Raw genomic sequence first — 12,116 nt, forward strand, 5'->3', positions numbered from 1 at the left:
CAGGAGACAACTCTATCAGACTCCTGTCAGCTTGGGTTTGTTCTCCTAAATATGTTATAGAAGTGGGATGATGCTCTGTGGCCTCCTATTATCTGCACGGTGGTTTTGACGATTATCCATGTCATAGCATGTGCTCATCCTTTGTTCCTTTTCACGACTGAATAACACTAGGCTATGAGAACGCCACAGTTGATTTACTCACCATTTGAACATATGAGCCGTTTGCACTTCAGGGGTATTGTGAACAGTGCTGTTGATGAACGTGCACACACATGCAGTTGGTTGAGTACCTGTCTTAGGCTCTTGTGGCTATATCGCTAGGAATGCAATTGGTTTGTTATAAAGTAACTCTAGGTTTATTCTAGAATACCCAGACTGTTCCATAACATCAGGACCATTTTACATTCCCACAGTAATGATCAAAGATTCCAAGTTCTCCATGTCCCCAGTAATAGTTGTGTTGGTTTATTGTCCTAGACATAGTTGCTTCTAGGAAATTTTTAGATGATATCATCTTTTTCATCAATTCCTTTATCTGAATCTATTCTAAAATAACTGAGTGGTTTTTAAGTATCACACAGTGACTTGTTATGTTCATATATTTTCTGAAAACTTGCACTAAAAGGAATCTTTGCTTATTAAACTAATACTGTTTGTGAAATGGAAATAATATTATCCTGAAAAATCTAAAGATTTAGTCTCACAGATGAGTGTCACACCTTGACTTAATTGTAAAAGAGCAAAGCACAATCCCGAAAATTAGATGTAACCAACATTTATTTCCCTCCTCTGCTACAGCATCCCTCCTTGTATTTCAGTGTCTCTGCCATGCCAGTTAATGATAATATAGGCAGAGGGATGCTGCACAGAAAACGATGATATTGTGATGAATAAGATCAGGAACCAAACATGACTCCTGTTGTCCTACCAGGATTCCCTGGGATTATTAATTTTCTTATAATAGGGCTCCATAATTCAAACTACTTCTCTTCATTAACTTATTCTTAATCCTAATCCACCTTAACTTCTTAGAATCCTGTCTTTAAAAAAAATACTGGGCTGGCAAATTTTGTGTCAACTCAAAACAAGCTAAAGTCATCTTAGAAGAGGGAGTCACTTGAGAAAATGCCTCCATAGTCGTAGGGCAGCTTCTTGATTAGTGATTGATGGGGGAGGGCCCAGCTCATTGTATGTGGTGGTATCTTTGGGCTGGTGGTCCTGGATTCTATACAGAAGCAAGCTGAGCAACCCATGGAGCAAGCCAACAAGCAGCACCCTCCATGGCCTCTGCACCAGCTCCTGCCTCCAGGGTCCTGCCCTGCTTGAGTTCCTGTCCTGGCTTCCTTCAGTGATGAACAGCATTATGGAAGTGTGAGCCGAATAAACCCTTCCCTTCCCACGTTGCATTTGGTCATGGTGTTTCATTGCAGCAACAGAAACCCAACTGGGACAAACCCCTCGTCATGGTAGATGACTTCTTCCAGTTTTGTAAAAACAGCTTTCAGCACTTGGGAGAATCTTGGTCTGGGAGATCAGATCGGTGAACATGGGGAAGTTAAAGGCATGGAAACCGAGGAGTCCTTACAGTAATCCATGGTGATTGGTCTAAACTGTCCTCGTTTGCTTCTCTGTGGCTGTGATAAACAGTGAGCAAAAGCAGTACAAGGGAGGAAAGGGTTTGGCTTGGTTTGTTTTGTTTGGCTTACAGCGATAGTCCTCTACCAAGCAACCCAAGACAAAACCTAGAGGCAAGAACCGAAGGAGAGACCAAAGAGGAGGTTGTCTACTGGCTTGCTTCCTATGACTGGCTCAACCCACTTGCTTATACAGTCTCAGTCCACCATGCCCCACAAGAGTCACAGCCCACAAGGGGCAAGGCCCGCCCACATCAGTGAATAATATAGGAAGTGCCCCACAGACATGCCTCTAGGCCAGTGTAATAGAGGTGATTCCTCAGCTGAGGTTCTCTTTTGAGGTGACTAATTTTTGTCAAGTAGACAGAAAATAGCCAGCATGCTCACCTGGTGATAGCAGATCCATTTAATCAAGCCATGGGGTCAGGCCTAGTAACTCGTCATTTCTAATGACTCATAGTACAGCCTGACTGTAGATCTTGAATGAGTAGTAGTATTTCATTTCTTATGCAAAAGATAGTTTCATAACTCTCTAAAAAAAATGGCTGTGCCATGTCTCTCTGTGCATGTGCTGGCTTATCTTCCCTCCCCTCTCTCTCCACGCCTGTACCCTACCCATATACACATACATCATACCCATCACCATTTACAGGAAAGTTGAGCAATCCATTCTCCTCCTAGTTTCTAAATGGAAGTAAAAAAAACTGTATATTCTTCCTCATGTCACGAAAGCCACCCACCTCCCAGATTTCTCCCGTTGCCTATCCTATAAACATGTTTTTACTATTAATTTCTCTCCCCCCAGAAAAATTCCTGATTTTTCTTTCCTTCAGATAATTTCAATGATTATGTGCCAATTTGAAAGGTATAGAGGTGCGGGTACCATCCCATGTTTTGCTACCTGGTCTAAGCCTATAAATCCACAGGAAGACCCTTGCACAGCGTGCTAAATAGGCTGCCATGGGAGTTTTTTTAACTTCCATGATTAGGACCTTGTGTCCCTGTTTTATGGTAGCTAACAGTATAAAGTAGAAAAACAAAGCACCTGACCCAACTTAAAGAGAGGCATTCGTGAGAGACTCTTTCTCCTTCCTTTACATCTCAGTAAGTTAAGAAATAAAGCCAGGACTCTGACACTGTAGAGAAGAGACTAGACCAACCTTTGTGGGGACTTTCTACCAGCCCAGCCCAGACCAGAGGCAAAATCCATTCTCTTCTGTTTCCAGTGACACAAGTCTTTGAAGAGTGTTTGGAGAGAGGAAAATAGGGGGAATTAGAAAGAGCAATTTATACTTGTAAATACATGGAAGACCATGTATTTAGGTATGAGCAAAGCTTATCTAATCTAGAAAAACTTAGTAATGTTCCCTTTAATTTTAGAAGTATGTTGCTTCCATGACTCAGTATAAAAGCCATGTAAATTGGTGTTTAAGAAAATAAAATGTGGGAGAGGTAAAACTGAGACTGTTGTGTACCTTTTATAGGTGTACATAGAGCTTAACACTGCCAATACAAGGTCAGACCTTTTACCTGTCATTCCTTGTAAATAATTGCTTTTATACTCCTAAGACATTGACGAGGTCTTTGAATTCAAAGGGATTTTAATAGGGTCTTAGTTCATACAATCCACAATGTTCACCATACCATAGTTCCCAATAAATACCCACTGAATGTATGAATAAATTAGTGTATTATCCCAAGGACTCTGTTTTAAAACCATATTTAGTTCGATGATCTTAATAAATAGTATGTCAAAAGCTCAAAGACTATAATAGAATTTGAGGTAAGGAATTCAACAAATGGTAAATCCAACTTTAATTAATTACTATTACATCATGTAATATCTACTCATCATGTGTATATGTGCGTGCACATACATTTGTGCCACCGTGTGCATGTGGTGATCAGTGAGCAACTTGCAGCAATGAGTTGACTCCATCTGCCACATGGTTCAGAGGGTCAGATTCAGGTCCTCAGATCAGATCAGATCAGCGCCTTTACCCGCTGGTCCATCTTGCCTGCCCACTTAGCATCATGTCTTGCATGAAGGATTGCTGTTCCCAACTGTGCAGTAGGTAGAGGCAGTAGCCCTTCCTGTTTCTCAGCCAGAAATGAATGAAAGGGTGCTCACCTTTGCTGCCATATTCCCTCCACCTCTTCAGGAGGAAGAAAACATGAAGTCTCTTCAGCTTTGTTCACCATTCCCTTCTAAACTTACAGAAGCACATAACATCTAACATTTTAACCAACAGCCGCTTCCTTAATGTCATTTGCATGCATTATGTATATGAATGCATGCATGTATGTATCATAGTTGACTCCAATTATCAAAAGAATCTTTTTTTAGAACTATAAGACTACTTTTTATTAAAGTCCTGCAAAAAAGAGAATGAATTATACAATTTTTAAGTGAATTCTCTTCTTTTTTTATTGAATATATTCTTTATTTACATTTCAAATGTTATCTCCTTTCCCACTTTCCCCTCAGGAAACCTGCTATCCCATCCTCTGTCCCCCAGCTTCTATGAGAGTACTCCCACACCCACCCACCCACTCCCTCCCACCTACTCTCCCTGGAATTCCTCTACACTGGGCCATCCAGCCTTCATAGGACCAAGGACCTCTCCTCCCACTGATCCCCAGCAAGGCCAACCTCTGCTATGTGTGCGGCTGGAGCCATGTGTACTCTTTCCTAGGTGGTTTATTTCCTGGGAGTCTGGGGTATCTGTTTGGTTGATATTGTTGTTGTTCTTATGGGGTTGCAAACCCCTTTAGCTACTTCAGTTCTTTCTCTAACTCCTCCATTGGGAACCCTGTGCTCAGTTCAATGGTTGGCTGAGAGCATCCGCCTCTGTATAAGTCAGGCTCTGGCAGAACCTCTCAGGAGACAGCTATCAGGCTTCTGTCAGCGTGCACTTCTTGGCATCAATAATAGTGCCTGGGTTTGGTGACTGTATGTAGGATGGATACTGTATGTAGGTGGGGCAGTCTCTGGATGGCCTTTTCTTCAGTCTCTGCTCTACACTTTGTCCCTGTATTTCCTCCTGTGAGTATTTTGTTTCCCCTCCTAAGAACAACTGAAGAATTCATGCTCTGGTCTTCCTTCTTCCTGAGCTTCATGTGGTCTGTCAATTGTATCTTGGGTATTGTGAGCTTTTGGGCTAATATCCACTTACAAGTGAGTGCATATCATGTGTGTACTTTTGTGATTGATTACCTCACACAGGATGACATTTTCATGTTCTATTCATTTGCCTAAGAATTTAATGAAGGTATTGTTTTGATAGCTGGGTAGTATTCCATTGTGTGAATGTACCACATTTTCTGTATCCATTCCTCTGTTGAAGGACAACTGGGGTCTTTCCAGCTTCTGGCTATTATAAATAAGGCTGCTATGAACATAGTAGAGCAAGTGTCCTTAGAGTTAGAGCATCTGTTGGGTACAAGCCCAAGAGTGGTATGACTGGGTCCTCAGGTAGTACTATGTCCAATTTTCTGAGGGACAGCCAGACTGATTTCCAGAGTGGTTGTACCAGTCTGCAATCCCAACAACAATGGAGGAGTGTTCCTCTTTCTCCACATCCTCGACAGCTCTGCTGTCACCTGAGTTTTTGATCTTAGCCATTCTGACTGGTGTGAGGTGAAATCTTAGGATTGTTTTGATTTGCACTTCCATGATGACTAAGGATGTCAAACATTTCGTTAGGTGCTTCTTGGCCATTTGATATTCCTCGTTGAGATTTGTTTAGCTCTGTAGACCTTTTTTTTTTTTTTGGAGATGAGGACTGAAGCCAGGGCCTTCCACTTGCTAGGCAAGTGCTCTACCGCTGAGCTAAATCCCTTTTGAATAGGGTTATTTGATTCTCTGGAGTCTAACTTCTTGAGTCCTTTGTATATATTGGATAATAGCCCTTTATCGGATGTAGGATTGGTAAAGAATTTTTCCGAATCTGTTGGTTGCCATTACAGAAGCATTTGTCAATTGTTGATCTTAGAATATAAGTCATTCGTGTTCTTTTTTTTTTTTTTTTCATCTTTTATTAACTTGGGTATTTTTATTTACATTTCGATTATTATTCCTTTCCTGGTTTCAGGCCAACATCCCCTGACCCTCCTCCTTCTCTATGGGTGTTCCCTCCCATCCCCCCCATTACCCCTCCCCCAACAATCACATTCACTGGGAGTTCAGTCTTTGCAGGACCAAGGGCTTCCCTTCCACTGGTGCTCTTACTAGGATATTCATTGCTACCTATGAGGTCAGAGTCCAGGGTCAGTCCATGTATAGTCTTTAGGTAGTGGCTTGGTCCCTGGAAGCTCTGGTTGCTTGGCATTGTTGTTCATATGGGGTCTCAAGCCCTTCAAACTCTTTCAGTCCTTTCTGATTCCTTCAACAGGGGGGGCCTGTTCTCAGTTCAGTGGTTTGCTGCTGGCATTCGCCTCTGTATTTGCTGTATTCTGGCTGTGTCTCTCAGGAGAGATCTACATCCGGTTCCTGTCAGCCTGCACTTCTTTGCTTCATCCATCTTGTCTAATTGGGTGGCTGTATATGTATGGGCCACATGTGGGGCAAGCTCTGAATGGGTGTTCCTTCTGCCTCTGTTTTAATCTTTGCCTCTCTATTCCCTGCCAAGGGTATTCTTGTTCCCCTTTTAAAGAAGGAGTGAAGCATTCACGTTTTGATCATCCTTCTTGAGTTTCATGTGTTCTGTGCATCTAGGGTGATTCAACCATTTGGGCTAATAGCCACTTATCAATGAGTGCATACCATGTGTGTTTTTCTGTGATTGGGTTACCTCACTCAGGATGATATTTTCCAGTTCCATCCATTTGCCTATGACTTTCATAAAGTCATTGTTTTTGATAGCTGAGTAATATTCCGTTGTATAGATGGACCACATTTTCTGTATCCATTTCTCTGTTGAAGGGCATCTGGGTTCTTTCCAGCTTCTGGCTATTATAAATAAGGCTGCTATGAACATAGTGGAACATGTATCTTTGTTATATGTTGGGGCATCTTTTGGGTATATGCCCAAGAAGGGTATAGCTGGGTCCTTAGGTAGTTCAATGTCCAATTTTCTGAGGAACCTCCAGACTGATTTCCAGAATGGTTGTACCAGTCTGCAATCCCACCAACAATGGAGGAGTGTTCCTCTTTCTCCACATGCTCACCAGCATTTGCTGTCACCTGAGTTTTTGATCTTAGCCATTCGAACTGGTGTGAGGTGAAATCTCAGGGTTGTTTTGATTTGCATTTCCCTTATGACTAAAGATGTTGAACATTTCTTTAGGTGTTTCTCAGCCCTTCAGCATTCCTCAGCTGTGAATGCTTTGTTTAGCTCTGAACCCCATTTTTAATAGGGTTATTTGTCTCCCTGCAGTCTAACTTCTTGAGTTCTTTGTATATTTTAGATATAAGCCTCTATCTGTTGTAGGATTGGTAAAGATCTTTTTCCCAATCTGTTGGTTGCTGTTTTGTCCAACAACAGTGTCCTTTGCCTTACAGAAGCTTTGCAGTTTTTAATGAGATACCATTTGTTGATTCTTGATCTTAGAGCATAAGCATTGGTGTTTTGGTTCAGAAATTTTCCAGTGCCCATGTGTTCGGAAATTTTCCCAATTTTTCTTCTATTAGTTTGAGTGTATCTGGTTTGATGTGGAGGTCCTTGATCCACTTGGACTTAAGCTTTGTACAAGGTGATAAGAATGGATTGATTTGCATTCTTCTACATGCTGACCTCCAGTTGAACCAGTACCATTTGCTGAAAATGCTATCTTTTTTCCACTGGATGGTTTTGGCTCCTTTGTCAAAAATCAAGTGACCATAAGTGTGTGGGTTCATTTCTGGGTGTTCAATTCTATTCCACTGGTCTATCTGTCTGTCTCTGTACCAATACCATGCAGTTTTATCACTATTGCTCTGTAATACTGCTTGAGTTCAGGGATAGTGATTCCCCTGAAGTCCTTTTATTGTTGAGGATAGTTTTAGCTATGCTGGTTTTTTTGTTATTCCAGATGAATTTGCAAATTGTTCTGTCTAACTCTGAAGAATTGGATTGGTATTTGGATGGGGATTGCACTGAATATGTAGATCGCTTTTGGTAAAATGGCCATTTTTACTATATTAATTCTGCCAAACCATGAGCATGGGAGATCTTTCCATCTTCTGAGGTCTTCTTCAATTTGTTTCTTCAGAGACTTGAAGTTCTTAGCATACAGATCTTTCACTTGCTTGGTTAGAGTCACACTGAGGTATTTTATATTATTTGGAACTATTATGAAGGGTGTTTTTTCCCTAATTTCTTTCTCAGCTTGTTTCTCTTTTGTGTAGAGGAAGGCTACTGATTTATTTGAGTTAATATTATACCCAGCCACTTTGCTGAAGGTGTTTATCAGCTTTAGTAGTTCTCTGCTGGAACTTTTGGGATCACTTAAATATACTATCATATCATCTGCAATTAGTGATATTTTGACTTCTTCTTTTCCAGTCTGTATCCCTTTGATCTCCTTTTGTTGTCTGCTTGCTCTGGCTAGAACTTCAAGAACTATATTGAATAAGTAGCGAGAGAGTGGGCAGCCTTGTCTAGTCCCTGATTTTAGTTGGATTGCTTCAAGTTTCTCTCCATTTAGTTTAATGTTAGCAACTGGTTTGCTGTATATGGCTTTTACTATGTTTAGGTATGGGCCTTGTATTCCTATTCTTTCCAGGACTTTTATCATGAAGGGGTGTTGAATTTTGTCAAATGCTTTCTCAGCATCTAATGAAATGATCATGTGGTTTTTATCTTTCAGTTTGTTTATATAATGGATCACGTTGATGGTTTTCCATATATTAAATAATTCCTGCGTGCCTGGGATGAAGCCTACTTGATCATGATGGATGATTGTTTTGATGTGCTCTTGGATTCGGTTTGCAAGAATTTTCTTGAGTGTTTTTGCGTCTGTATTCTTAAGGGAAATTGGTCTGAAGTTCTCTTTCTTTGTTGAGTCTTTGTGTGGTTTTGGTATAAGAGTAATTGTGCCTTCAAAGAAGGCATTCGGTAGCACTCCATCTGTTTCAATTTTGTGGAATAGTTTGGATAGTATTGGTATGAGGTCTTCTATGAAGGTCTGATAGAATTGTGCACTGAACCCATCTGGACCTGGGCTGTTTTTGGTTGGGAGACTTTTTAATGACTGCTTCTATTTCTTTAGGAGTTATGGGGTTGTTTAAATGGTTTATTTCTTCCTGATTTATCTTCGGTACCTGGTATCTATCTAGGAATTTGTCCATTTCCTCCAGATTTTCAAGTTTTGTTGAATATAGACTTTTGTAGTAGGATCTAATGATTTTTTTGAATTTCCTCTGATTCTGTTGTTATGTCTCCCTTTTCATTTCTGATTTTGTTAATTTGGACACACTCTCCGTGTCCTCTGGTTAGTCTGGCTAAGGGTTTATCTATCTTTTTGATTTTCTCAAAGAACCAGCTTTTGGTTCTGTTGATTCTTTGTATAGTCCTTTTTGTTTCTACTTGGTTGATTTCAGCTTTGAGTTTGATTATTTCCTGCCTTCTACTCCTCCTGGGTGTATTTGCTTCTTTTTGTTCTAGAGCTTTTAGGTGTGCTGTCAAGCTGCTGACATATGCTGTCTCCTGTTTCTTTCTGTAGGCACTCAGAGCTATGAGTTTTCCTCTTAGCACAGCTTTCATTGTGTCCCATAAGTTTGGGTATGTTGTACCTTCATTTTCATTAAATTCTAAGAAGTCTTTAATTTCTTTCTTTATTTCTTCCTTGACCAGGTTATCATTGAGTCGAGCATTGTTCAACTTCCATGTATATGTGGGCGTTCTTCCCTTATTGTTATTGAAGACCAGCTTTAGCCCGTGGTGGTCTGGTAGGATGCATGGGATTATTTCTATCTTTCTGTATCTGTTGAGGCCTGTTTTATGACCGATTATATGGTCAATTTTGGAGAAAGTGCCGTGAGGTGGTGAGAAGAAGGTATATCCTTTTGTTTTAGGATAAAATGTTCTATAAATATCTGTTAAGTCCATTTGGTTCATGACTTCTCTTAGTCTGTCTATGTCCCTGTTTAATTTCTGTTTCCATGATCTGTCCATTGATGAGAGTGGGGTATTGAAATCTCCTACTATTATTGTGTGAGGTGCAATGTGTGCTTTGAGCTTTATTAAGGTTTCTTTTATGTATGTAGGTGCTCTTGTACTTGGAGCATAGATATTTAGGATTGAGAGTTCATCTTGGTGGATTTTTCCTTTGATGAATATGAAGCGTCCTTCCTTATCTTTTTTGATGACTTTTGGTTGAAAATCGATTTTATTCTATATTCAAATGGCTACTCCAACTTGCTTCTTCTGACCATTTGCTTGGAAAGTTGTTTTCCAGCCTTTCACTCTGAGGTAGTGTCTGTCTTTGTCACTGAGGTGTGTTTCCTGTAGGCAGCAGAATGCAGGGTCTTCATTGCGTATCCAGTTTGTTAATCTGTGTCTTTTTATTGGGGAGTTGAGACCATTGATGTTGAGAGATATTAAGGAATAGTGATTATTGCTTCCTGTTATATTCGTATTTGGAGTTGAGATGTTTGTGTGCTTGTCTTCTCTTTGTTTTGTTGCAAAACGATTAGTTTCTTGCTTTTTCTAGGGTGTAGCTTGCCTCCTTGTGTTGGGCTTTACCATTTATTGTCCTTTGTAGGGCTGGATTTGTAGAAAGATATAAATTTAGTTTTGTCATGGAATATCTTGGTTTCTCCATCTATGTTAATTGAGAGTTTTGCAGGATACAGTAACCTGAGCTGGCATTTGTGTTCTCTTAGGGTCTGTATGACATCTGTCCAGGATCTTCTGGCTTTCATAGTCTCTGGTGAGAAGTCTGGTGTGATTCTGATAGGTCTGCCTTTATATGTTACTTGACATTTTTACCTTACTGCTTTTAATATTCCTTTTTGTTTTGTGCATTTGGTGTTTTGACTATTATGTGACGGGAGGTGTTTCTTTTCTGGTCCAATCTATTTGGAGTTCTGTAGGCTTCTTGTATGTTTATGGGCATCTCTTTCTTTAGGTTAGGGAAGTTTTCTTCTATGATTTTGTTGAAGATATTTACTGGTCCTTTGAGTTGGGAGTCTTCACTCTCTTCTATACCTATTATCCTTAGGTTTGATCTTCTCATTGTGTCCTGGATTTCCTCTCTGTTTTGGCCAGTAGCTTTTTCCGTTTTACATTATCTTTGACAGTTGTGTCGATGATTTCTATGGAGTCTTCTGCTCCTGAGATTCTCTCTTCTGTCTCTTGTATTCTGTTGGTGATACTTGTATCTTTGTCTCTTCCCTTTGGTTTTCTATATCCAGGGTTGTCTCCCTTTGTGCTTTCTTTATTGCCTCTATTTCTGTTTTTAATTCCTTCACCTATTTGATTGTGTTTTCCTGTAATTCTTTCAGGGATTTTTGTGTTTTCTCTCTAAGGGCTTCTACTTGTTTATTTATGTTTTCCTGCGTTTCTCTAAGGGAGTTCTTTATGTCTTTCTTGAAGTCTTCCGTCATCATGATCAAATGTGATTTTAAATCTAGATCTTGCTTTTCTGGTGTGTTTGGATATTCAGTGTTTGCTTTGGTGGGAGAATTGGGCTCCAATCATGCCATGTAGTCTTGGTTTCTGTTGCTTGGGTTCCTGTACTTGCCATCAGGTTATCTCTGGTGTTACCTTGTTCTGCTATTTCTGACAGTGGCTTGACCGTCCTATAGGCCTGTGTGTCAGGAGTGCTGTAGACCTGTTTTCCTGTTCTCTTTCAGCCAGTTATGGGAACAGAGTGTTCTGCTTTCAGGCGTGTAGTCATTCCTGTCTCCTGGCTTTCAACTGTTCCTGTGGGCGTGTGTCCTGAGTCCACCAGCCAGGTCAGTTGGAGCAGAAAAGTTGGTCTTACCTCTGGTCTCAGGCCTGAAGTTGCTCCTGGGGGGATGTGTTTCAGCTCTCCGTGAGGGAGGCAACCAGAAGGGCCTGCCCTGCCTTTTCTCGGGTCCCTGTGCACAGGGGTCCCAGATGGCGTTAGGTGTTTTCCTCTAGAAGCAGAAATGTGGACAGAGTGTAGTCTCTTCTGGCTTCCCAGGCATGTCTGCCACTCTGAAGGTTTAGCTCTCCCTCCCACGGGATTTGGGTGCAGGGAGCTGTTGACCAGGTCCCTTCAGATCTGGGCGGTGTCTGGACCACCCCATTGGTGTTCTTTTCAGGAAATTTTTTTCCTGTGCCCGTGTGTTTGAGTCTCTTCCCCTCTTTCTCTTCTATTAGTTTGAGTGTATCTGGTTATGTGGAGATCCTTGAACCACTTGGACTTGAGCTTTGTAAAGGCAATAAGAATGGATCAATTTGCCTGCCCTACATGCTGACCTCCAGTTGAACCAGCACCATTTGTTGAAAATGCTATCTTTTTTCCACTGGATGATTTTAGCTGCTTTGTCAAAAGATCAAGTTACCAGAGATGTGTAGGTCTTCAATTCTA

General features: G+C 40.8%; 1 protein-coding gene across 1 annotated transcript in view; it reads left to right on the plus strand.

The window, feature by feature from the left end:
* Ankrd31 (ankyrin repeat domain 31) overlaps window positions 1-12,116 on the plus strand; it is a 139,494-nt gene that overhangs the window by 119,337 nt on the left and 8,041 nt on the right. The gene's annotated exons all lie outside the window — the stretch shown is intronic.

The sequence above is a fragment of the Rattus rattus genome, chromosome 3, assembly GCF_011064425.1.
Source record: "Rattus rattus isolate New Zealand chromosome 3, Rrattus_CSIRO_v1, whole genome shotgun sequence".
In the NCBI taxonomy this organism is placed as follows: Eukaryota; Metazoa; Chordata; class Mammalia; order Rodentia; family Muridae; genus Rattus; species Rattus rattus.